The sequence below is a fragment of the Phyllobates terribilis genome, unplaced genomic scaffold (assembly GCF_046119375.1).
Source record: "Phyllobates terribilis strain yellow unplaced genomic scaffold, ASM4611937v1 Scaffold_74__1_contigs__length_7073193, whole genome shotgun sequence".
Taxonomy (NCBI): Eukaryota; Metazoa; Chordata; class Amphibia; order Anura; family Dendrobatidae; genus Phyllobates; species Phyllobates terribilis.
Genome location: NW_027362834.1, coordinates 1,369,512 through 1,394,918, shown reverse-complemented (window position 1 = coordinate 1,394,918; position 25,407 = coordinate 1,369,512). Strand labels below are relative to the sequence as shown.

General features: G+C 50.1%; 11 non-coding genes and 2 pseudogenes across 11 annotated transcripts; all 13 read right to left on the bottom strand.

The window, feature by feature from the left end:
- Window positions 1-34: 34 nt before the first annotated feature.
- On the bottom strand, window positions 35-225 carry LOC141196013 (U2 spliceosomal RNA). The gene has a single exon (XR_012268582.1). It is a non-coding gene; the product is annotated as a U2 spliceosomal RNA (small nuclear RNA).
- Window positions 226-1,347: 1,122 nt separating this feature from the next.
- LOC141195829 (U2 spliceosomal RNA) lies at window positions 1,348-1,538 on the bottom strand. The gene has a single exon (XR_012268404.1). It is a non-coding gene; the product is annotated as a U2 spliceosomal RNA (small nuclear RNA).
- Window positions 1,539-2,659: 1,121 nt separating this feature from the next.
- On the bottom strand, window positions 2,660-2,850 carry LOC141195828 (U2 spliceosomal RNA). Its single transcript, XR_012268403.1, has one exon. It is a non-coding gene; the product is annotated as a U2 spliceosomal RNA (small nuclear RNA).
- A 1,118-nt stretch (window positions 2,851-3,968) lies between these two features.
- LOC141196277 (U2 spliceosomal RNA) lies at window positions 3,969-4,162 on the bottom strand. Its single transcript, XR_012268838.1, has one exon. It is a non-coding gene; the product is annotated as a U2 spliceosomal RNA (small nuclear RNA).
- Window positions 4,163-9,726: 5,564 nt separating this feature from the next.
- LOC141196441 (U2 spliceosomal RNA) lies at window positions 9,727-9,804 on the bottom strand (annotated as a pseudogene).
- A 1,121-nt stretch (window positions 9,805-10,925) lies between these two features.
- LOC141196295 (U2 spliceosomal RNA) lies at window positions 10,926-11,119 on the bottom strand. The gene has a single exon (XR_012268854.1). It is a non-coding gene; the product is annotated as a U2 spliceosomal RNA (small nuclear RNA).
- A 5,564-nt stretch (window positions 11,120-16,683) lies between these two features.
- On the bottom strand, window positions 16,684-16,761 carry LOC141196486 (U2 spliceosomal RNA; annotated as a pseudogene).
- Window positions 16,762-17,881: 1,120 nt separating this feature from the next.
- LOC141196113 (U2 spliceosomal RNA) lies at window positions 17,882-18,072 on the bottom strand. Its single transcript, XR_012268679.1, has one exon. It is a non-coding gene; the product is annotated as a U2 spliceosomal RNA (small nuclear RNA).
- A 1,121-nt stretch (window positions 18,073-19,193) lies between these two features.
- LOC141194624 (U2 spliceosomal RNA) lies at window positions 19,194-19,384 on the bottom strand. The gene has a single exon (XR_012267246.1). It is a non-coding gene; the product is annotated as a U2 spliceosomal RNA (small nuclear RNA).
- A 1,124-nt stretch (window positions 19,385-20,508) lies between these two features.
- LOC141194623 (U2 spliceosomal RNA) lies at window positions 20,509-20,699 on the bottom strand. Its single transcript, XR_012267245.1, has one exon. It is a non-coding gene; the product is annotated as a U2 spliceosomal RNA (small nuclear RNA).
- A 1,121-nt stretch (window positions 20,700-21,820) lies between these two features.
- On the bottom strand, window positions 21,821-22,011 carry LOC141194622 (U2 spliceosomal RNA). Its single transcript, XR_012267244.1, has one exon. It is a non-coding gene; the product is annotated as a U2 spliceosomal RNA (small nuclear RNA).
- Window positions 22,012-23,130: 1,119 nt separating this feature from the next.
- LOC141194621 (U2 spliceosomal RNA) lies at window positions 23,131-23,321 on the bottom strand. The gene has a single exon (XR_012267243.1). It is a non-coding gene; the product is annotated as a U2 spliceosomal RNA (small nuclear RNA).
- Window positions 23,322-24,442: 1,121 nt separating this feature from the next.
- On the bottom strand, window positions 24,443-24,633 carry LOC141194768 (U2 spliceosomal RNA). Its single transcript, XR_012267388.1, has one exon. It is a non-coding gene; the product is annotated as a U2 spliceosomal RNA (small nuclear RNA).
- Between the last annotated feature and the right edge of the window lie 774 nt (window positions 24,634-25,407).

Below are 25,407 nucleotides of genomic sequence, written 5' to 3'. Positions count from 1 at the left end.
TCAATTCTTTCTGATTTTAGAAACTGCATTAAAGAAGGGGTGCACCGGTCCTGGAGATACTGCAATACCAGGTCAATGCGTGGAGTGGACAGAGCAAGCTCTTTTTCCATATCCCTGTTCTAAAAATCCATTTAATATATGGTCCCCAGATAGGGGACGTATCAGATATTAAACTGATAAGAACAGATACTACACTTGATCTTAGCCAAAAGGCCGAGAAGCGATAACCAGAATTGGTTTCCGACTACGGTGCCACCCAAGGATTCTGAAAAGTCCATTTGTGGAGATGGCCACCTGGACTCCCGTTAAGAAGACATGCTGTCAACCTCTAGATCCCTCACATGCCTGCACTTTTCAGCTTGCTGCTGCTGCAATCCACGCGTTTTAGATCTGCATAACTCCACCTCTTTTAGCACAGTACCCTCAACCCCCGGCTGTTCCCACCCGCCTCAACACCGTTGGAAGGGAGGAGAACCAATTAAGGCGGGGGGGGGGGGTGGAACGAGCAGCTGTCTACCCTTAGCAGGAGGGTTGCTGATTAATTACCTCTCCTGCTGCTGCTGCTGCTGGCTGTCCAGCAGCAGACTGAAGGTGGCTGCTGCTGTGCGCAGGTATATAAAGGCTCAGAGCCTATTATGACACGCGCAGCCAGCGTTCCATTGCCACATTCCGTCTACTGCAGGCGGGATACCTGGATGGCTGAATGTCACTGAGAAGCTCACAGAGACCGCCATAAGCAACAGTTTAAAAGAATGCCACAGACTAATCAACCAAACTTTTTGGGTTGGTTTCTCTTTCATAGTCTGCAGGCATTAAATGAAAGAAGTCAGTGTTCCAGCAGAGGGAGACAACGTTTCAGAAAAGGCATTGTAGCAAACCAAAAAAGAAATTTTAAGCGCAGCAGAGTAACCAGCTCACATACCTGTTAGCTCAGGTGAGTTTAAAAGGCTGCTGTTGATAACAAGGGCATTTGCTAAATAGATGGTGTGTGTGCAACAATATACTGAAAGGTCAATTATATTGTGCAGCTTATATCACCACCTGTAGTTATTTAGGTGAAAGCTCCAAAATGCTTGCCTAATATGTCTGTTTATCCAAAAGGAAGTATAGAGGGAGAGCTAGATAGATAGCATTGCATTACATTACATTACATGGCAATGCAATGCACAGTTGCTGAAGTTGAACCAAAATGAGCTTGTCATCTGGCTTCTGCAACTTTTAACATGAAAAATCCAATGAGGAGAAGAAAAGCAAAGCCAAAGAGTCCATCCCAAAATCCGACAAACAAGCAAAATGAACAAAAAGCATTGAATTCAATTCTTTCTGATTTTAGAAACTGCATTAAAGAAGGGGTGCACCGGTCCTGGAGATACTGAAATACCAGGTCAATGCGTGGAGTGGACAGAGCAAGCTCTTTTTCCATCTCCCTGTTCTAAAAATCCATTTAATATATGGTCCCCAGATAGGGGACGTATCAGATATTAAACTGATAAGAACAGATACTACACTTGATCTTAGCCAAAAGGCCGAGAAGCGATAACCAGAATTGGTTTCCGACTACGGTGCCACCCAAGGATTCTGAAAAGTCCATTTGTGGAGATGGCCACCTGGACTCCCGTTAAGAAGACATGCTGTCAACCTCTAGATCCCTCACATGCCTGCACTTTTCAGCTTGCTGCTGCTGCAATCCACGCGTTTTAGATCTGCATAACTCCACCTCTTTTAGCACAGTACCCTCAACCCCCGGCTGTTCCCACCCGCCTCAACACCGTTGGAAGGGAGGAGAACCAATTAAGGTGGGGGGGGGGGTGGAACGAGCAGCTGTCTACCCTTAGCAGGAGGGTTGCTGATTAATTACCTCTCCTGCTGCTGCTGCTGCTGGCTGTCCAGCAGCAGACTGAAGGTGGCTGCTGCTGTGCGCAGGTATATAAAGGCTCAGAGCCTATTATGACACGCGCAGCCAGCGTTCCATTGCCACATTCCGTCTACTGCAGGCGGGATACCTGGATGGCTGAATGTCACTGAGAAGCTCACAGAGACCGCCATAAGCAACAGTTTAAAAGAATGCCACAGACTAATCAACCAAACTTTTTGGGTTGGTTTCTCTTTCATAGTCTGCAGGCATTAAATGAAAGAAGTCAGTGTTCCAGCAGAGGGAGACAACGTTTCAGAAAAGGCATTGTAGCAAACCAAAAAAGAAATTTTAAGCGCAGCAGAGTAACCAGCTCACATACCTGTTAGCTCAGGTGAGTTTAAAAGGCTGCTGTTGATAACAAGGGCATTTGCTAAATAGATGGTGTGTGTGCAACAATATACTGAAAGGTCAATTATATTGTGCAGCTTATCTCACCACCTGTAGTTATTTAGGTGAAAGCTCCAAAATGCTTGCCTAATATGTCTGTTTATCCAAAAGGAAGTATAGAGGGAGAGCTAGATAGATAGCATTGCATTACATTACATTACATGGCAATGCAATGCACAGTTGCTGAAGTTGAACCAAAATGAGCTTGTCATCTGGCTTCTGCAACTTTTAACATGAAAAATCCAATGAGGAGAAGAAAAGCAAAGCCAAAGAGTCCATCCCAAAATCCGACAAACAAGCAAAATGAACAAAAAGCATTGAATTCAATTCTTTCTGATTTTAGAAACTGCATTAAAGAAGGGGTGCACCGGTCCTGGAGATACTGAAATACCAGGTCAATGCGTGGAGTGGACAGAGCAAGCTCTTTTTCCATCTCCCTGTTCTAAAAATCCATTTAATATATGGTCCCCAGATAGGGGACGTATCAGATATTAAACTGATAAGAACAGATACTACACTTGATCTTAGCCAAAAGGCCGAGAAGCGATAACCAGAATTGGTTTCCGACTACGGTGCCACCCAAGGATTCTGAAAAGTCCATTTGTGGAGATGGCCACCTGGACTCCCGTTAAGAAGACATGCTGTCAACCTCTAGATCCCTCACATGCCTGCACTTTTCGGCTTGCTGCTGCTGCAATCCACGCGTTTTAGATCTGCATAACTCCACCTCTTTTAGCACAGTACCCTCAACCCCCGGCTGTTCCCACCCGCCTCAACACCGTTGGAAGGGAGGAGAACCAATTAAGGCGGGGGGGGTGGAACGAGCAGCTGTCTACCCTTAGCAGGAGGGTTGCTGATTAATTACCTCTCCTGCTGCTGCTGCTGCTGGCTGTCCAGCAGCAGACTGAACGTGGCTGCTGCTGTGCGCAGGTATATAAAGGCTCAGAGCCTATTATGACACGCGCAGCCAGCGTTCCATTGCCACATTCCGTCTACTGCAGGCGGGATACCTGGATGGCTGAATGTCACTGAGAAGCTCACAGAGACCGCCATAAGCAACAGTTTAAAAGAATGCCACAGACTAATCAACCAAACTTTTTGGGTTGGTTTCTCTTTTATAGTCTGCAGGCATTAAATGAAAGAAGTCAGTGTTCCAGCAGAGGGAGACAACGTTTCAGAAAAGGCATTGTAGCAAACCAAAAAAGAAATTTTAAGCGCAGCAGAGTAACCAGCTCACATACCTGTTAGCTCAGGTGAGTTTAAAAGGCTGCTGTTGATAACAAGGGCATTTGCTAAATAGATGGTGTGTGTGCAACAATATACTGAAAGGTCAATTATATTGTGCAGCTTATCTCACCACCTGTAGTTATTTAGGTGAAAGCTCCAAAATGCTTGCCTAATATGTCTGTTTATCCAAAAGGAAGTATAGAGGGAGAGCTAGATAGATAGCATTGCATTACATTACATTACATGGCAATGCAATGCACAGTTGCTGAAGTTGAACCAAAATGAGCTTGTCATCTGGCTTCTGCAACTTTTAACATGAAAAATCCAATGAGGAGAAGAAAAGCAAAGCCAAAGAGTCCATCCCAAAATCCGACAAACAAGCAAAATGAACAAAAAGCATTGAATTCAATTCTTTCTGATTTTAGAAACTGCATTAAAGAAGGGGTGCACCGGTCCTGGAGATACTGCAATACCAGGTCAATGCGTGGAGTGGACAGAGCAAGCTCTTTTTCCATCTCCCTGTTCTAAAAATCCATTTAATATATGGTCCCCAGAAAGGGGACGTATCAGATATTAAACTGATAAGAACAGATTTTTTTGATTGAATATATCTTTTATTAGCACAAAAAATAAGTTAACAGACAGTGTACAGTGCCGCAGCCCAGTACACACAGAATTCTACATCACATTTACATAGCATGAGGATACGACGCACTAACTAGACACATCACACCCCTATGCTACACAAAACACTCAATATGAAAGAAAAAGCATGTCAATCAATACAGTACGACGAACCGTGATAAGGGATGGGGATTGGGAAAAAGGGGATGGGGAGGGGAAAATCACAGGCCCGAAGCTTTATTAAAAGACAAGACACATAAGGGGAGAGGGGGAGGAGGGGTTTAGTCCTCATCCTCGTCCTCCGGACCGTCCACGATGGAATAGTCTCTGAGCAGGCTGTGGATCAGCCTGCGGCAGTCCTGGATGGACATCCTCTCCCTCCTCAAGATGAGCCGGTTCCTGGCGACCCAAACGGCATCCTTGAAGCAGTTCATAAGGCGCCAAGCCTCCTGGATGGCTCCGACGGTATGAACCCCAGGGAAGAGTCCGTAAAGCACAGAATGGTGCGATAGGCTCGCCCTGGGGACAGAGTTCCTCAGGTCGTCCTCAAGGGCAGTCAACAGGCGCTGTGCAAATCCGCAGTCCCAAAAAGTGTGCAAAGATGTTTCCTCCACGAAGGGGCACCTTGGGCAGTACCGGGTCTTGCACAGGTTCCGGGCATGCATGAATGACCGGACGGGCAGTCCGCCCTGAATCGCCATCCACGACAAGTCCTTGTGCCCGTTGGTCAGCCTGTCAGACGACACATTTGTCCACACAGTCTCCAGCGTGTCCTGGTGAAGTCCTGTGATGTTCTCCACGTCATCCTTGGCTCTGATGAGCTTGTGGATAGTTTTGGGCTTCCACAAGTCGGGCTTGAGTCCCTCCAGTTGATGTTCCCCCACAAATCGAACGACGTCTCCGTAGAACCATGGCGTCGTCCAGTTGTAGGGGAAGGAGCTGTCCCACTTGTCCCAGCCGAGTCGCCTCCAAAGAGGAAGCAGGAAGAAGCGAGACATGGACCTGCCCGCGGAGCCATTCTTGACTTGCAAAGTCCGGCGGACACAATCACACACAAAAGAGGATCGCAGGAGGGTGGGGATATCTGGAACGCCCTTCCCACCCTTGCGAGGCTCCTTGTACATGACGGCCCGCCTGACTCTGTCCATCTTGGATCCCCAGACAAAGTGAAACACTGTCCTGGTAATGGCCCTGCACACAGTGACGTGTGGGGGCCAGGCCTGCGCCGTGTACTGCAAGACGGGCAGGACCTCATTACGCAGGACGAGTGCCTTACCCTCACAAGTGAGGTGTCTGAGGCTCCAGAGTCCGATCCGTTGCTTCACCTTGGCCAAGCGTTCTTGCCAGGACTTGAGGGCCGCTCCTTCCTTCCCGAACCAGACTCCCAGCACCTTGAGGAAATCCGGTTGAATGTTGAAGGGGAAGGGGGCGGAGGAGGCCGGCTGCCAATCCCCGAAGAGCATGGCTTCCGACTTCCTGCAGTTGACTTTGGCCCCTGAAGCCCGGCCGAACCTCTCACACGTCTGGACGAGGGCGTCGACTGAACCACGATCAGCGCAGAAGACGGTGACGTCGTCCATGTAGAGCGAGCACTTGACCTCGTGTCGTCCCGGACCCGGTGCGGTGATCCCTCTGATCTCTCCATTCTGCCGGATAGCCTCTGCGAAGAGTTCTATAACACAAACAAAAAGAAGAGGTGATAGAGGGCAGCCTTGTCTGACCCCAGAGAGGACAGGGAAGGGGTCAGTCTTCCAGCCTTTCACCAACACCGAGCTGTGGATATCAAAATACATCAAACGGACATACGAACAAAACATGTTACCCAAACCTAACCGGTGCAGAGCTCGGCCCATGAACTCGTGGGAAACCCGGTCGAAGGCCTTCTCCTGATCCAAGGAGACCAGGGCCGCGTGTGCGCGGCGGACCTTGATGTACTCGACCGTGTCCCGCACGAGAGCGAGGCTGTCTGCGATGCGACGTCCAGGGATGCCGCAGGTCTGGTCCGGGTGGATGATCCGTCCGATGACCGTCTTAAGTCGTGTCGCCATCGTCTTGGCCAGGATCTTGTAGTCCACGTTGAGCAGAGTGATGGGACGCCAATTCCTCAGGTCGCAACTCTCTCCCTTCCGCTTGTACAGGATCGTGACCATTCCTTCCCTCAAAGATGGAGGCATTCTACCCTCCACCACCATCTCCTCGTACAGGTCCAACAGGTCCGGACAGATGAGGTCTCCCAGCGCTACATAGAGCTCCGCTGGAAGACCATCACTGCCCGGGGTCCTGCCGGTCCTAAAGGATTTAGCGGCAGAGAGCAATTCGCCCACCATCAGAGGTTTGTCCAAGGCTGCCGTGCCTGCAGGATCAAGATGGTTAGTGATACCTGACAGGAAGTTATCAGCAGCGTCGGGGTCGGTAGTCTTGTGGGAGTAGAGTTCGCTGTAGAAGTCGCTGACGACCCTCATCACGTCCTCCTTCCCACGTCGCATGTTTCCGCTCTCGTCTCGCAGCTCGTTCAGGGGCGTGTGACCGGCATGAAGTTTCCTGAAAAAGAATGAGTTACATTTCTCACCCTTCTCCAGATTCTCCACTTTGGAACGGAAGACGATTCGCTTGGACTCCTCCTCAAAGTGCCTTTTCAGGCTCTTCTTGGTCTCCTCCAGCTCCTCCCTCACGTCCCAGCCACAGTGAAGAAGGTCCTGCAGCGACCGCAGCTCGCGCTGCAGCCCTCTGAAGTCCCTCCTCTTCTCACACGCCTGTTGTCGACCCTTGGCCTGAAAGAAACAGCGAAACTCAAGTTTAACATATTCCCACCAATCAGAGACTGTTTGGAAGCTACCCTTGTAGGACTGCCACATTGCGTAGGCTGCTCTCAGCTCCTCCACGACTTCATCCTGAGCCAGCAGAGCACAATTCAGCTTCCAGGAGCCGGGGCCGGACGGAAAACCGTCGCCGAGGACACCTTGTAAGTGAATGGCTCTGTGGTCGGAGAAGAAGCAGGGGACCATCGAGTGCCTACTCTGCCTGACTGCCCGAGAGGTGAACACAAAGTCAATCCTGGAGCGGAGTGAGCCATCCGGTCGGCTCCACGAATAGTTCGTGGAGCCTCTCCCCATGGAGCCCACCACGTCCTGAAGAGAGGCCTCGGTTACCATCTCGATGAGCAGCTTGGACGTGATGTCCAACTTGGCAGATGTGCCAGAACTACGACCATCCTCCTCGATGGGGCAGTTGAAATCCCCGGCCATCACTAAGGTCCTGGTGGTGGCAAGCTGAAGCCGCAGGGTCTGGAAAAGCTCCAAACGCTCATTCTTCAGTGGGGACGCATACACGTTGATGAACCTGACAGGTTCTCCCGCCCAGTTGCCATCTACAACAAGAGCCCTGCCGCAGATGAGCTCCTGGACGGACTCAAGCGTGAATGCGCCCCCCCTGATCAGAATTGCGACCCCTGCAGACTTGCAGTCACCCCCACCGGACCAGTAGGATGGACCGTGGGACCACTCCCTGGCCAGATGTTTGAAGGACCTAGAGGAGGGAAGGGAACATTCCTGCAACATATAAACATCACACAACTGGGAAGTAAGGAAGGCATAAATAGTCTGACGTCTGAACTTGTCCTTGATGCTCCTGACATTAATGGAAAATAAGTTAATATTAGCCATCATGTAGGGAAAAAAGAAAAAGTTAGCGCAGGCAATACACCTTAGTTACCACTCCGGTCGGGTGGTCCCTCGTCGGTGTTGACTGCTGGTGACGGGATCACCAGCAGGCCCTCTTCCTCCATCTGGTCAAGCAGCGCGGCCTCGATCTCGGCGACCACCAGTTCCTCCTCTTCTGGCTCGGCCACCAGGGTCTCAACCATGTGCTCCATCTCTTCTGGCTCAGGGAGGGTATCCTCCTTTTCGCCTACGAAATCCAGAATCTTCTTTTTGGAGGATTCAGTAGCAGGGCTGTCCTCCACCTTCCTCTTTCCCCGGGTTGGAACTGGGGAGACAAGAAGGGGAAAATCCTCCTCGGAATAGATAGCGGCAGGTGGAGGAAAGGTTAATTCCACCACTACCATGGTCTGAGGAGGGAGAGTGGCTGCCGGGGCAGGGGAAAGGACACCTGCTGAGGAGTAGGGGAAGGAGGAAGAGGAAGTGGAATCCTCAGCAGGGGTGGCCGGGGTGGGGGGGGATTGGACGGGGGTGGCAGGGGGAGGGATCGAGAGAGGGGTGACAGAACTCTTACCCTCCTTTGACTTTTTCTTCTGCTTCGGAGCTGCTGGGACCGTCGCTGGGGCTTTGGCCACCGACTCCTTGACCGCTTTGGCCTTGGTCGTCTCGGCCTTGGCCGCTGGGGCCTTGGTCGTCGCGTCCTTGACCTTCACAGGCCTGGTCGTCGGGGCCTTGTCCTCCGGAGCTGGGGTCGTCGCAACCACCGATGCCCAGGATCTCTCACGCTTGGGGCAATCCTTGTACAGATGAGCCGCCAGCCCACACAGGTTGCAGGACGTCTTCTTCGGGCAGTCCTTCGAGCTGTGTCCCGTCACTCGACAAATCCTGCAGGCATCCTCCTTGCAGTCCTTCATCTCGTGGCCGTTCTTGCCGCATCTCCTGCAGTTCCGCGGCATGTCCGGGTAATAGATGAGGCCGTAGGAGTTGCCCAGGGAGAATGTCGGGGGCAGGTGCCGAAGTCCGTCTGAGTACGCCAGGTCCCTGTGAAGTCTAACAGTCACCGACCACTTACCTGTCCAGAAGCCGAGTCCATTCAGGATGTGAGAGGGTTCCTTCACAACCAAACAGAAGCGTCTCAGGAAGGTACAGATGTCTTGGCCTGGGGTGTGCGGGTTGCGCATGGAGACCGTGATCCTCCTTTCGTCCCTCTGGATAGGGCAGCTACCTGTAAAGGCAGAGAAAGAATTATCCGATCCTTTTGCGCTTACCATTTCCCAGAACCTCCTGCAGGTGTTCACAGTGGCGAAGGTGACGAAGAAGATCCCCGTCAAGAAGGTCTGGATGCTGAGGGTGTCCGACCTGGAGAAGCCTCGATCCAGCAGCATCTTCTGGCAGAACACGTCCGAGGACATGTCCGGCACCCTCCCATCCACTTCCTTCAGCTTCAGGGCCACCGTCTGCCGCATCCATGGCTCCAGGGCTGGAGCTTCGTGGCGGGGCTTCTGGGGTCCCTTCTGCTGGCCAGTCGTGGAGGCAGAGTCCTTGGGGTCAGAATCGGCTCCTGGCTGGGCCCTCCTGGCTGTCCCCTGCTCCAGGCTCTTCTTTTCGGCCTTCCTCGCAGCGCTTGCCATGGCTTTCCTCCTGCAGTTACTTCTTGGAGCTGGATCTGGAGCTCTTCCCGAAATGGGTGGAGCTATGCAGATTCTTCTCCCGTCGTGTTCTGGACAAATTCCCCGAAAGGTCTTTGTCTCGATGATTTTCTTACTCAAAGATTCCACAGGACAGCCCGATTCTTCTCCGAGTCTTCGTCTTCTTCTGGATTCTTTAGAGCTTCTTCCTCCCACCGATATCCGCCTTCCTTCTCCGATGTCAGCTGCGCTCCGAAGCTCTTCTCCTTCCGAGTTCGATCGCTCTCGTCAAGTGTAGATCGTAGCTCTTGTGTTCTTAAAAGAACAGATACTACACTTGATCTTAGCCAAAAGGCCGAGAAGCGATAACCAGAATTGGTTTCCGACTACGGTGCCACCCAAGGATTCTGAAAAGTCCATTTGTGGAGATGGCCACCTGGACTCCCGTTAAGAAGACATGCTGTCAACCTCTAGATCCCTCACATGCCTGCACTTTTCGGCTTGCTGCTGCTGCAATCCACGCGTTTTAGATCTGCATAACTCCACCTCTTTTAGCACAGTACCCTCAACCCCCGGCTGTTCCCACCCGCCTCAACACCGTTGGAAGGGAGGAGAACCAATTAAGGCGGGGGGGGGGGTGGAACGAGCAGCTGTCTACCCTTAGCAGGAGGGTTGCTGATTAATTACCTCTCCTGCTGCTGCTGCTGCTGGCTGTCCAGCAGCAGACTGAAGGTGGCTGCTGCTGTGCGCAGGTATATAAAGGCTCAGAGCCTATTATGACACGCGCAGCCAGCGTTCCATTGCCACATTCCGTCTACTGCAGGCGGGATACCTGGATGGCTGAATGTCACTGAGAAGCTCACAGAGACCGCCATAAGCAACAGTTTAAAAGAATGCCACAGACTAATCAACCAAACTTTTTGGGTTGGTTTCTCTTTTATAGTCTGCAGGCATTAAATGAAAGAAGTCAGTGTTCCAGCAGAGGGAGACAACGTTTCAGAAAAGGCATTGTAGCAAACCAAAAAAGAAATTTTAAGCGCAGCAGAGTAACCAGCTCACATACCTGTTAGCTCAGGTGAGTTTAAAAGGCTGCTGTTGATAACAAGGGCATTTGCTAAATAGATGGTGTGTGTGCAACAATATACTGAAAGGTCAATTATATTGTGCAGCTTATCTCACCACCTGTAGTTATTTAGGTGAAAGCTCCAAAATGCTTGCCTAATATGTCTGTTTATCCAAAAGGAAGTATAGAGGGAGAGCTAGATAGATAGCATTGCATTACATTACATTACATGGCAATGCAATGCACAGTTGCTGAAGTTGAACCAAAATGAGCTTGTCATCTGGCTTCTGCAACTTTTAACATGAAAAATCCAATGAGGAGAAGAAAAGCAAAGCCAAAGAGTCCATCCCAAAATCCGACAAACAAGCAAAATGAACAAAAAGCATTGAATTCAATTCTTTCTGATTTTTGAAACTGCATTAAAGAAGGGGTGCACCGGTCCTGGAGATACTGCAATACCAGGTCAATGCGTGGAGTGGACAGAGCAAGCTCTTTTTCCATCTCCCTGTTCTAAAAATCCATTTAATATATGGTCCCCAGATAGGGGAGGTATCAGATATTAAACTGATAAGAACAGATTTTTTTGATTGAATATATCTTTTATTAGCACAAAAAATAAGTTAACAGACAGTGTACAGTGCCGCAGCCCAGTACACACAGAATTCTACATCACATTTACATAGCATGAGGATACGATGCACTAACTAGACACATCACACCCCTATGCTACACAAAACACTCAATATGAAAGAAAAAGCATGTCAATCAATACAGTACGACGAACCGTGATAAGGGATGGGGATTGGGAAAAAGGGGATGGGGAGGGGAAAATCACAGGCCCGAAGCTTTATTAAAAGACAAGACACATAAGGGGAGAGGGGGAGGAGGGGTTTAGTCCTCATCCTCGTCCTCCGGACCGTCCACGATGGAATAGTCTCTGAGCAGGCTGTGGATCAGCCTGCGGCAGTCCTGGATGGACATCCTCTCCCTCCTCAAGATGAGCCGGTTCCTGGCGACCCAAACGGCATCCTTGAAGCAGTTCATAAGGCGCCAAGCCTCCTGGATGGCTCCGACGGTATGAACCCCAGGGAAGAGTCCGTAAAGCACAGAATGGTGCGATAGGCTCGCCCTGGGGACAGAGTTCCTCAGGTCGTCCTCAAGGGCAGTCAACAGGCGCTGTGCAAATCCGCAGTCCCAAAAAGTGTGCAAAGATGTTTCCTCCACGAAGGGGCACCTTGGGCAGTACCGGGTCTGGCACAGGTTCCGGGCATGCATGAATGACCGGACGGGCAGTCCGCCCTGAATCGCCATCCACGACAAGTCCTTGTGCCCGTTGGTCAGCCTGTCAGACGACACATTTGTCCACACAGTCTCCAGCGTGTCCTGGTGAAGTCCTGTGATGTTCTCCACGTCATCCTTGGCTCTGATGAGCTTGTGGATAGTTTTGGGCTTCCACAAGTCGGGCTTGAGTCCCTCCAGTTGATGTTCCCCCACAAATCGAACGACGTCTCCATAGAACCATGGCGTCGTCCAGTTGTAGGGGAAGGAGCTGTCCCACTTGTCCCAGCCGAGTCGCCTCCAAAGAGGAAGCAGGAAGAAGCGAGACATGGACCTGCCCGCGGAGCCATTCTTGACTTGCAAAGTCCGGCGGACACAATCACACACAAAAGAGGATCGCAGGAGGGTGGGGATATCTGGAACGCCCTTCCCACCCTTGCGAGGCTCCTTGTACATGACGGCCCGCCTGACTCTGTCCATCTTGGATCCCCAGACAAAGTGAAACACTGTCCTGGTAATGGCCCTGCACACAGTGACGTGTGGGGGCCAGGCCTGCGCCGTGTACTGCAAGACGGGCAGGACCTCATTACGCAGGACGAGTGCCTTACCCTCACAAGTGAGGTGTCTGAGGCTCCAGAGTCCGATTCGTTGCTTCACCTTGGCCAAGCGTTCTTGCCAGGACTTGAGGGCCGCTCCTTCCTTCCCGAACCAGACTCCCAGCACCTTGAGGAAATCCGGTTGAATGTTGAAGGGGAAGGGGGCGGAGGAGGCCGGCTGCCAATCCCCGAAGAGCATGGCTTCCGACTTCCTGCAGTTGACTTTGGCCCCTGAAGCCCGGCCGAACCTCTCACACGTCTGGACGAGGGCGTCGACTGAACCACGATCAGCGCAGAAGACGGTGACGTCGTCCATGTAGAGCGAGCACTTGACCTCGTGTCGTCCCGGACCCGGTGCGGTGATCCCTCTGATCTCTCCATTCTGCCGGATAGCCTCTGCGAAGAGTTCTATAACACAAACAAAAAGAAGAGGTGATAGAGGGCAGCCTTGTCTGACCCCAGAGAGGACAGGGAAGGGGTCAGTCTTCCAGCCTTTCACCAACACCGAGCTGTGGGTATCAAAATACATCAAACGGACATACGAACAAAACATGTTACCCAAACCTAACCGGTGCAGAGCTCGGCCCATGAACTCGTGGGAAACCCGGTCGAAGGCCTTCTCCTGATCCAAGGAGACCAGGGCCGCATGTGCGCGGCGGACCTTGATGTACTCGACCGTGTCCCGCACGAGAGCGAGGCTGTCTGCGATGCGACGTCCAGGGATGCCGCAGGTCTGGTCCGGGTGGATGATCCGTCCGATGACCGTCTTAAGTCGTGTCGCCATCGTCTTGGCCAGGATCTTGTAGTCCACATTGAGCAGAGTGATGGGACGCCAATTCCTCAGGTCGCAACTCTCTCCCTTCCGCTTGTACAGGATCGTGACCATTCCTTCCCTCAAAGATGGAGGCATTCTACCCTCCACCACCATCTCCTCGTACAGGTCCAACAGGTCCGGACAGATGAGGTCTCCCAGCGCTACATAGAGCTCCGCTGGAAGACCATCACTGCCCGGGGTCCTGCCGGTCCTAAAGGATTTAGCGGCAGAGAGCAATTCGCCCACCATCAGAGGTTTGTCCAAGGCTGCCGTGCCTGCAGGATCAAGATGGTTAGTGATACCTGACAGGAAGTTATCAGCAGCGTCGGGGTCGGTAGTCTTGTGGGAGTAGAGTTCGCTGTAGAAGTCGCTGACGACCCTCATCACGTCCTCCTTCCCACGTCGCATGTTTCCGCTCTCGTCTCGCAGCTCGTTCAGGGGCGTGTGACCGGCATGAAGTTTCCTGAAAAAGAATGAGTTACATTTCTCACCCTTCTCCAGATTCTCCACTTTGGAACGGAAGACGATTCGCTTGGACTCCTCCTCAAAGTGCCTTTTCAGGCTCTTCTTGGTCTCCTCCAGCTCCTCCCTCACGTCCCAGCCACAGTGAAGAAGGTCCTGCAGCGACCGCAGCTCGCGCTGCAGCCCTCTGAAGTCCCTCCTCTTCTCACACGCCTGTTGTCGACCCTTGGCCTGAAAGAAACAGCGAAACTCAAGTTTAACATATTCCCACCAATCAGAGACTGTTTGGAAGCTACCCTTGTAGGACTGCCACATTGCGTAGGCTGCTCTCAGCTCCTCCACGACTTCATCCTGAGCCAGCAGAGCACAATTCAGCTTCCAGGAGCCGGGGCCGGACGGAAAACCGTCGCCGAGGACACCTTGTAAGTGAATGGCTCTGTGGTCGGAGAAGAAGCAGGGGACCATCGAGTGCCTACTCTGCCTGACTGCCCGAGAGGTGAACACAAAGTCAATCCTGGAGCGGAGTGAGCCATCCGGTCGGCTCCACGAATAGTTCGTGGAGCCTCTCCCCATGGAGCCCACCACGTCCTGAAGAGAGGCCTCGGTTACCATCTCGATGAGCAGCTTGGACGTGATGTCCAACTTGGCAGATGTGCCAGAACTACGACCATCCTCCTCGATGGGGCAGTTGAAATCCCCGGCCATCACTAAGGTCCTGGTGGTGGCAAGCTGAAGCCGCAGGGTCTGGAAAAGCTCCAAACGCTCATTCTTCAGTGGGGACGCATACACGTTGATGAACCTGACAGGTTCTCCCGCCCAGTTGCCATCTACAACAAGAGCCCTGCCGCAGATGAGCTCCTGGACGGACTCAAGCGTGAATGCGCCCCCCCTGATCAGAATTGCGACCCCTGCAGACTTGCAGTCACCCCCACCGGACCAGTAGGATGGACCGTGGGACCACTCCCTGGCCAGATGTTTGAAGGACCTAGAGGAGGGAAGGGAACATTCCTGCAACATATAAACATCACACAACTGGGAAGTAAGGAAGGCATAAATAGTCTGACGTCTGAACTTGTCCTTGATGCTCCTGACATTAATGGAAAATAAGTTAATATTAGCCATCATGTAGGGAAAAAAGAAAAAGTTAGCGCAGGCAATACACCTTAGTTACCACTCCGGTCGGGTGGTCCCTCGTCGGTGTTGACTGCTGGTGACGGGATCACCAGCAGGCCCTCTTCCTCCATCTGGTCAAGCAGCGCGGCCTCGATCTCGGCGACCACCAGTTCCTCCTCTTCTGGCTCGGCCACCAGGGTCTCAACCATGTGCTCCATCTCTTCTGGCTCAGGGAGGGTATCCTCCTTTTCGCCTACGAAATCCAGAATCTTCTTTTTGGAGGATTCAGTAGCAGGGCTGTCCTCCACCTTCCTCTTTCCCCGGGTTGGAACTGGGGAGACAAGAAGGGGAAAATCCTCCTCGGAATAGATAGCGGCAGGTGGAGGAAAGGTTAATTCCACCACTACCATGGTCTGAGGAGGGAGAGTGGCTGCCGGGGCAGGGGAAAGGACACCTGCTGAGGAGTAGGGGAAGGAGGAAGAGGAAGTGGAATCCTCAGCAGGGGTGGCCGGGGTGGGGGGGGATTGGACGGGGGTGGCAGGGGGAGGGATCGAGAGAGGGGTGACAGAACTCTTACCCTCCTTTGACTTTTTCTTCTGCTTCGGAGCTGCTGGGACCGTCGCTGGGACTTTGGCCACCGACTCCTTGACCGCTTTGGCCTTGGTCGTCTCGGCCTTGGCCGCTGGGGCCTTGGTCGTCGCGTCCTTGACCTTCACAGGCCTGGTCGTCGGGGCCTTGTCCTCCGGAGCTGGGGTCGTCGCAACCACCGATGCCCAGGATCTCTCACGCTTGGGGCAATCCTTGTACAGATGAGCCGCCAGCCCACACAGGTTGCAGGACGTCTTCTTCGGGCAGTCCTTCGAGCTGTGTCCCGTCACTCGACAAATCCTGCAGGCATCCTCCTTGCAGTCCTTCATCTCGTGGCCGTTCTTGCCGCATCTCCTGCAGTTCCGCGGCATGTCCGGGTAATAGATGAGGCCGTAGGAGTTGCCCAGGGAGAATGTCGGGGGCAGGTGCCGAAGTCCGTCTGAGTACGCCAGGTCCCTGTGAAGTCTAACAGTCACCGACCACTTACCTGTCCAGAAGAAGAGTCCATTCAGGATGTGAGAGGGTTCCTTCACAACCAAACAGAAGCGTCTCAGGAAGGTACAGATGTCTTGGCCTGGGGTGTGCGGGTTGCGCATGGAGACCGTGATCCTCCTTTCGTCCCTCTGGATAGGGCAGCTACCTGTAAAGGCAGAGAAAGAATTATCCGATCCTTTTGCGCTTACCATTTCCCAGAACCTCCTGCAGGTGTTCACAGTGGCGAAGGTGACGAAGAAGATCCCCGTCAAGAAGGTCTGGATGCTGAGGGTGTCCGACCTGGAGAAGCCTCGATCCAGCAGCATCTTCTGGCAGAACACGTCCGAGGACATGTCCGGCACCCTCCCATCCACTTCCTTCAGCTTCAGGGCCACCGTCTGCCGCATCCATGGCTCCAGGGCTGGAGCTTCGTGGCGGGGCTTCTGGGGTCCCTTCTGCTGGCCAGTCGTGGAGGCAGAGTCCTTGGGGTCAGAATCGGCTCCTGGCTGGGCCCTCCTGGCTGTCCCCTGCTCCAGGCTCTTCTTTTCGGCCTTCCTCGCAGCGCTTGCCATGGCTTTCCTCCTGCAGTTACTTCTTGGAGCTGGATCTGGAGCTCTTCCCGAAATGGGTGGAGCTATGCAGATTCTTCTCCCGTCGTGTTCTGGACAAATTCCCCGAAAGGTCTTTGTCTCGATGATTTTCTTACTCAAAGATTCCACAGGACAGCCCGATTCTTCTCCGAGTCTTCGTCTTCTTCTGGATTCTTTAGAGCTTCTTCCTCCCACCGATATCCGCCTTCCTTCTCCGATGTCAGCTGCGCTCCGAAGCTCTTCTCCTTCCGAGTTCGATCGCTCTCGTCAAGTGTAGATCGTAGCTCTTGTGTTCTTAAAAGAACAGATACTACACTTGATCTTAGCCAAAAGGTCGAGAAGCGATAACCAGAATTGGTTTCCGACTACGGTGCCACCCAAGGATTCTGAAAAGTCCATTTGTGGAGATGGCCACCTGGACTCCCGTTAAGAAGACATGCTGTCAACCTCTAGATCCCTCACATGCCTGCACTTTTCGGCTTGCTGCTGCTGCAATCCACGCGTTTTAGATCTGCATAACTCCACCTCTTTTAGCACAGTACCCTCAACCCCCGGCTGTTCCCACCCGCCTCAACACCGTTGGAAGGGAGGAGAACCAATTAAGGCGGGGGGGGGGTGGAACGAGCAGCTGTCTACCCTTAGCAGGAGGGTTGCTGATTAATTACCTCTCCTGCTGCTGCTGCTGCTGGCTGTCCAGCAGCAGACTGAAGGTGGCTGCTGCTGTGCGCAGGTATATAAAGGCTCAGAGCCTATTATGACACGCGCAGCCAGCGTTCCATTGCCACATTCCGTCTACTGCAGGCGGGATACCTGGATGGCTGAATGTCACTGAGAAGCTCACAGAGACCGCCATAAGCAACAGTTTAAAAGAATGCCACAGACTAATCAACCAAACTTTTTGGGTTGGTTTCTCTTTTATAGTCTGCAGGCATTAAATGAAAGAAGTCAGTGTTCCAGCAGAGGGAGACAACGTTTCAGAAAAGGCATTGTAGCAAACCAAAAAAGAAATTTTAAGCGCAGCAGAGTAACCAGCTCACATACCTGTTAGCTCAGGTGAGTTTAAAAGGCTGCTGTTGATAACAAGGGCATTTGCTAAATAGATGGTGTGTGTGCAACAATATACTGAAAGGTCAATTATATTGTGCAGCTTATCTCACCACCTGTAGTTATTTAGGTGAAAGCTCCAAAACGCTTGCCTAATATGTCTGTTTATCCAAAAGGAAGTATAGAGGGAGAGCTAGATAGATAGCATTGCATTACATTACATTACATGGCAATGCAATGCACAGTTGCTGAAGTTGAACCAAAATGAGCTTGTCATCTGGCTTCTGCAACTTTTAACATGAAAAATCCAATGAGGAGAAGAAAAGCAAAGCCAAAGAGTCCATCCCAAAATCCGACAAACAAGCAAAATGAACAAAAAGCATTGAATTCAATTCTTTCTGATTTTAGAAACTGCATTAAAGAAGGGGTGCACCGGTCCTGGAGATACTGCAATACCAGGTCAATGCGTGGAATGCACAGAGCAAGCTCTTTTTCCATCTCCCTGTTCTAAAAATCCATTTAATATATGGTCCCCAGATAGGGGACGTATCAGATATTAAACTGATAAGAACAGATACTACACTTGATCTTAGCCAAAAGGCCGAGAAGCGATAACCAGAATTGGTTTCCGACTACGGTGCCACCCAAGGATTCTGAAAAGTCCATTTGTGGAGATGGCCACCTGGACTCCCGTTAAGAAGACATGCTGTCAACCTCTAGATCCCTCACATGCCTGCACTTTTCGGCTTGCTGCTGCTGCAATCCACGCGTTTTAGATCTGCATAACTCCACCTCTTTTAGCACAGTACCCTCAACCCCCGGCTGTTCCCACCCGCCTCAACACCGTTGGAAGGGAGGAGAACCAATTAAGGCGGGGGGGGGGGTGGAACGAGCAGCTGTCTACCCTTAGCAGGAGGGTTGCTGATTAATTACCTCTCCTGCTGCTGCTGCTGCTGGCTGTCCAGCAGCAGACTGAAGGTGGCTGCTGCTGTGCGCAGGTATATAAAGGCTCAGAGCCTATTATGACACGCGCAGCCAGCGTTCCATTGCCACATTCCGTCTACTGCAGGCGGGATACCTGGATGGCTGAATGTCACTGAGAAGCTCACAGAGACCGCCATAAGCAACAGTTTAAAAGAATGCCACAGACTAATCAACCAAACTTTTTGGGTTGGTTTCTCTTTTATAGTCTGCAGGCATTAAATGAAAGAAGTCAGTGTTCCAGCAGAGGGAGACAACGTTTCAGAAAAGGCATTGTAGCAAACCAAAAAAGAAATTTTAAGCGCAGCAGAGTAACCAGCTCACATACCTGTTAGCTCAGGTGAGTTTAAAAGGCTGCTGTTGATAACAAGGGCATTTGCTAAATAGATGGTGTGTGTGCAACAATATACTGAAAGGTCAATTATATTGTGCAGCTTATCTCACCACCTGTAGTTATTTAGGTGAAAGCTCCAAAATGCTTGCCTAATATGTCTGTTTATCCAAAAGGAAGTATAGAGGGAGAGCTAGATAGATAGCATTGCATTACATTACATTACATGGCAATGCAATGCACAGTTGCTGAAGTTGAACCAAAATGAGCTTGTCATCTGGCTTCTGCAACTTTTAACATGAAAAATCCAATGAGGAGAAGAAAAGCAAAGCCAAAGAGTCCATCCCAAAATCCGACAAACAAGCAAAATGAACAAAAAGCATTGAATTCAATTCTTTCTGATTTTAGAAACTGCATTAAAGAAGGGGTGCACCGGTCCTGGAGATACTGCAATACCAGGTCAATGCGTGGAGTGGACAGAGCAAGCTCTTTTTCCATCTCCCTGTTCTAAAAATCCATTTAATATATGGTCCCCAGATAGGGGACGTATCAGATATTAAACTGATAAGAACAGATACTACACTTGATCTTAGCCAAAAGGCCGAGAAGCGATAACCAGAATTGGTTTCCGACTACGGTGCCACCCAAGGATTCTGAAAAGTCCATTTGTGGAGATGGCCACCTGGACTCCCGTTAAGAAGACATGCTGTCAACCTCTAGATCCCTCACATGCCTGCACTTTTCGGCTTGCTGCTGCTGCAATCCACGCGTTTTAGATCTGCATAACTCCACCTCTTTTAGCACAGTACCCTCAACCCCCGGCTGTTCCCACCCGCCTCAACACCGTTGGAAGGGAGGAGAACCAATTAAGGCGGGGGGGGGTGGAACGAGCAGCTGTCTACCCTTAGCAGGAGGGTTGCTGATTAATTACCTCTCCTGCTGCTGCTGCTGCTGGCTGTCCAGCAGCAGACTGAAGGTGGCTGCTGCTGTGCGCAGGTATATAAAGGCTCAGAGCCTATTATGACACGCGCAGCCAGCGTTCCATTGCCACATTCCGTCTACTGCAGGCGGGATACCTGGATGGCTGAATGTCACTGAGAAGCTCACAGAGACCGCCATAAGCAACAGTTTAAAAGAATGCCACAGACTAATCAACCAAACTTTTTGGGTTGGTTTCTCTTTTATAGTCTGCAGGCATTAAATGAAAGAAGTCAGTGTTCCAGCAGAGGGAGACAACGTTTCAGAAAAGGCATTGTAGCAAACCAAAAAAGAAATTTTAAGCGCAGCAGAGTAACCAGCTCACATACCTGTTAGCTCAGGTGAGTTTAAAAGGCTGCTGTTGATAACAAGGGCATTTGCTAAATAGATGGTGTGTGTGCAACAATATACTGAAAGGTCAATTATATTGTGCAGCTTATCTCACCACCTGTAGTTATTTAGGTGAAAGCTCCAAAATGCTTGCCTAATATGTCTGTTTATCCAAAAGGAAGTATAGAGGGAGAGCTAGATAGATAGCATTGCATTACATTACATTACATTACATGGCAATGCAATGCACAGTTGCTGAAGTTGAACCAAAATGAGCTTGTCATCTGGCTTCTGCAACTTTTAACATGAAAAATCCAATGAGGAGAAGAAAAGCAAAGCCAAAGAGTCCATCCCAAAATCCGACAAACAAGCAAAATGAACAAAAAGCATTGAATTCAATTCTTTCTGATTTTAGAAACTGCATTAAAGAAGGGGTGCACCGGTCCTGGAGATACTGCAATACCAGGTCAATGCGTGGAGTGGACAGAGCAAGCTCTTTTTCCATCTCCCTGTTCTAAAAATCCATTTAATATATGGTCCCCAGATAGGGGACGTATCAGATATTAAACTGATAAGAACAGATACTACACTTGATCTTAGCCAAAAGGCCGAGAAGCGATAACCAGAATTGGTTTCCGACTACGGTGCCACCCAAGGATTCTGAAAAGTCCATTTGTGGAGATGGCCACCTGGACTCCCGTTAAGAAGACATGCTGTCAACCTCTAGATCCCTCACATGCCTGCACTTTTCGGCTTGCTGCTGCTGCAATCCACGCGTTTTAGATCTGCATAACTCCACCTCTTTTAGCACAGTACCCTCAACCCCCGGCTGTTCCCACCCGCCTCAACACCGTTGGAAGGGAGGAGAACCAATTAAGGCGGGGGGGGGGGTGGAACGAGCAGCTGTCTACCCTTAGCAGGAGGGTTGCTGATTAATTACCTCTCCTGCTGCTGCTGCTGCTGGCTGTCCAGCAGCAGACTGAAGGTGGCTGCTGCTGTGCGCAGGTATATAAAGGCTCAGAGCCTATTATGACACGCGCAGCCAGCGTTCCATTGCCACATTCCGTCTACTGCAGGCGGGATACCTGGATGGCTGAATGTCACTGAGAAGCTCACAGAGACCGCCATAAGCAACAGTTTAAAAGAATGCCACAGACTAATCAACCAAACTTTTTGGGTTGGTTTCTCTTTTATAGTCTGCAGGCATTAAATGAAAGAAGTCAGTGTTCCAGCAGAGGGAGACAACGTTTCAGAAAAGGCATTGTAGCAAACCAAAAAAGAAATTTTAAGCGCAGCAGAGTAACCAGCTCACATACCTGTTAGCTCAGGTGAGTTTAAAAGGCTGCTGTTGATAACAAGGGCATTTGCTAAATAGATGGTGTGTGTGCAACAATATACTGAAAGGTCAATTATATTGTGCAGCTTATCTCACCACCTGTAGTTATTTAGGTGAAAGCTCCAAAATGCTTGCCTAATATGTCTGTTTATCCAAAAGGAAGTATAGAGGGAGAGCTAGATAGATAGCATTGCATTACATTACATTACATGGCAATGCAATGCACAGTTGCTGAAGTTGAACCAAAATGAGCTTGTCATCTGGCTTCTGCAACTTTTAACATGAAAAATCCAATGAGGAGAAGAAAAGCAAAGCCAAAGAGTCCATCCCAAAATCCGACAAACAAGCAAAATGAACAAAAAGCATTGAATTCAATTCTTTCTGATTTTAGAAACTGCATTAAAGAAGGGGTGCACCGGTCCTGGAGATACTGCAATACCAGGTCAATGCGTGGAGTGGACAGAGCAAGCTCTTTTTCCATCTCCCTGTTCTAAAAATCCATTTAATATATGGTCCCCAGATAGGGGACGTATCAGATATTAAACTGATAAGAACAGATACTACACTTGATCTTAGCCAAAAGGCCGAGAAGCGATAACCAGAATTGGTTTCCGACTACGGTGCCACCCAAGGATTCTGAAAAGTCCATTTGTGGAGATGGCCACCTGGACTCCCGTTAAGAAGACATGCTGTCAACCTCTAGATCCCTCACATGCCTGCACTTTTCGGCTTGCTGCTGCTGCAATCCACGCGTTTTAGATCTGCATAACTCCACCTCTTTTAGCACAGTACCCTCAACCCTCGGCTGTTCCCACCCGCCTCAACACCGTTGGAAGGGAGGAGAACCAATTAAGGCGGGGGGGGGTGGAACGAGCAGCTGTCTACCCTTAGCAGGAGGGTTGCTGATTAATTACCTCTCCTGCTGCTGCTGCTGCTGGCTGTCCAGCAGCAGACTGAAGGTGGCTGCTGCTGTGCGCAGGTATATAAAGGCTCAGAGCCTATTATGACACGCGCAGCCAGCGTTCCATTGCCACATTCCGTCTACTGCAGGCGGGATACCTGGATGGCTGAATGTCACTGAGAAGCTCACAGAGACCGCCATAAGCAACAGTTTAAAAGAATGCCACAGACTAATCAACCAAACTTTTTGGGTTGGTTTCTCTTTTATAGTCTGCAGGCATTAAATGAAAGAAGTCAGTGTTCCAGCAGAGGGAGACAACGTTTCAGAAAAGGCATTGTAGCAAACCAAAAAAGAAATTTTAAGCACAGCAGAGTAACCAGCTCACATACCTGTTAGCTCAGGTGAGTTTAAAAGGCTGCTGTTGATAACAAGGGCATTTGCTAAATAGATGGTGTGTGTGCAACAATATACTGAAAGGTCAATTATATTGTGCAGCTTATCTCACCACCTGTAGTTATTTAGGTGAAAGCTCCAAAATGCTTGCCTAATATGTCTGTTTATCCAAAAGGAAGTATAGAGGGAGAGCTAGATAGATAGCATTGCATTACATTACATTACATGGCAATGCAATGCACAGTTGCTGAAGTTGAACCAAAATGAGCTTGTCATCTGGCTTCTGCAACTTTTAACATGAAAAATCCAATGAGGAGAAGAAAAGCAAAGCCAAAGAGTCAATCCCAAAATCCGACAAACAAGCAAAATGAACAAAAAGCATTGAATTCAATTCTTTCTGATTTTAGAAACTGCATTAAAGAAGGGGTGCACCGGTCCTGGAGATACTGCAATACCAGGTCAATGCGTGGAGTGGACAGAGCAAGCTCTTTTTCCATCTCCCTGTTCTAAAAATCCATTTAATATATGGTCCCCAGATAGGGGACGTATCAGATATTAAACTGATAAGAACAGATACTACACTTGATCTTAGCCAAAAGGCCGAGAAGCGATAACCAGAATTGGTTTCCGACTACGGTGCCACCCAAGGATTCTGAAAAGTCCATTTGTGGAGATGGCCACCTGGACTCCCGTTAAGAAGACATGCTGTCAACCTCTAGATCCCTCACATGCCTGCACTTTTCGGCTTGCTGCTGCTGCAATCCACGCGTTTTAGATCTGCATAACTCCACCTCTTTTAGCACAGTACCCTCAACCCCCGGCTGTTCCCACCCGCCTCAACACCGTTGGAAGGGAGGAGAACCAATTAAGGCGGGGGGGGGGGTGGAACGAGCAGCTGTCTACCCTTAGCAGGAGGGTTGCTGATTAATTACCTCTCCTGCTGCTGCTGCTGCTGGCTGTCCAGCAGCAGACTGAAGGTGGCTGCTGCTGTGCGCAGGTATATAAAGGCTCAGAGCCTATTATGACACGCGCAGCCAGCGTTCCATTGCCACATTCCGTCTACTGCAGGCGGGATACCTGGATGGCTGAATGTCACTGAGAAGCTCACAGAGACCGCCATAAGCAACAGTTTAAAAGAATGCCACAGACTAATCAACCAAACTTTTTGGGTTGGTTTCTCTTTTATAGTCTGCAGGCATTAAATGAAAGAAGTCAGTGTTCCAGCAGAGGGAGACAACGTTTCAGAAAAGGCATTGTAGCAAACCAAAAAAGAAATTTTAAGCGCAGCAGAGTAACCAGCTCACATACCTGTTAGCTCAGGTGAGTTTAAAAGGCTGCTGTTGATAACAAGGGCATTTGCTAAATAGATGGTGTGTGTGCAACAATATACTGAAAGGTCAATTATATTGTGCAGCTTATCTCACCACCTGTAGTTATTTAGGTGAAAGCTCCAAAATGCTTGCCTAATATGTCTGTTTATCCAAAAGGAAGTATAGAGGGAGAGCTAGATAGATAGCATTGCATTACATTACATTACATGGCAATGCAATGCACAGTTGCTGAAGTTGAACCAAAATGAGCTTGTCATCTGGCTTCTGCAACTTTTAACATGAAAAATCCAATGAGGAGAAGAAAAGCAAAGCCAAAGAGTCCATCCCAAAATCCGACAAACAAGCAAAATGAACAAAAAGCATTGAATTCAATTCTTTCTGATTTTAGAAACTGCATTAAAGAAGGGGTGCACTGGTCCTGGAGATACTGCAATACCAGGTCAATGCGTGGAGTGGACAGAGCAAGCTCTTTTTCCATCTCCCTGTTCTAAAAATCCATTTAATATATGGTCCCCAGATAGGGGACGTATCAGATATTAAACTGATAAGAACAGATACTACACTTGATCTTAGCCAAAAGGCCGAGAAGCGATAACCAGAATTGGTTTCCGACTACGGTGCCACCCAAGGATTCTGAAAAGTCCATTTGTGGAGATGGCCACCTGGACTCCCGTTAAGAAGACATGCTGTCAACCTCTAGATCCCTCACATGCCTGCACTTTTCGGCTTGCTGCTGCTGCAATCCACGCGTTTTAGATCTGCATAACCCCACCTCTTTTAGCACAGTACCCTCAACCCCCGGCTGTTCCCACCCGCCTCAACACCGTTGGAAGGGAGGAGAACCAATTAAGGCGGGGGGGGGTGGAACGAGCAGCTGTCTACCCTTAGCAGGAGGGTTGCTGATTAATTACCTCTCCTGCTGCTGCTGCTGCTGGCTGTCCAGCAGCAGACTGAAGGTGGCTGCTGCTGTGCGCAGGTATATAAAGGCTCAGAGCCTATTATGACACGCGCAGCCAGCGTTCCATTGCCACATTCCGTCTACTGCAGGCGGGATACCTGGATGGCTGAATGTCACTGAGAAGCTCACAGAGACCGCCATAAGCAACAGTTTAAAAGAATGCCACAGACTAATCAACCAAACTTTTTGGGTTGGTTTCTCTTTTATAGTCTGCAGGCATTAAATGAAAGAAGTCAGTGTTCCAGCAGAGGGAGACAACGTTTCAGAAAAGGCATTGTAGCAAACCAAAAAAGAAATTTTAAGCGCAGCAGAGTAACCAGCTCACATACCTGTTAGCTCAGGTGAGTTTAAAAGGCTGCTGTTGATAACAAGGGCATTTGCTAAATAGATGGTGTGTGTGCAACAATAT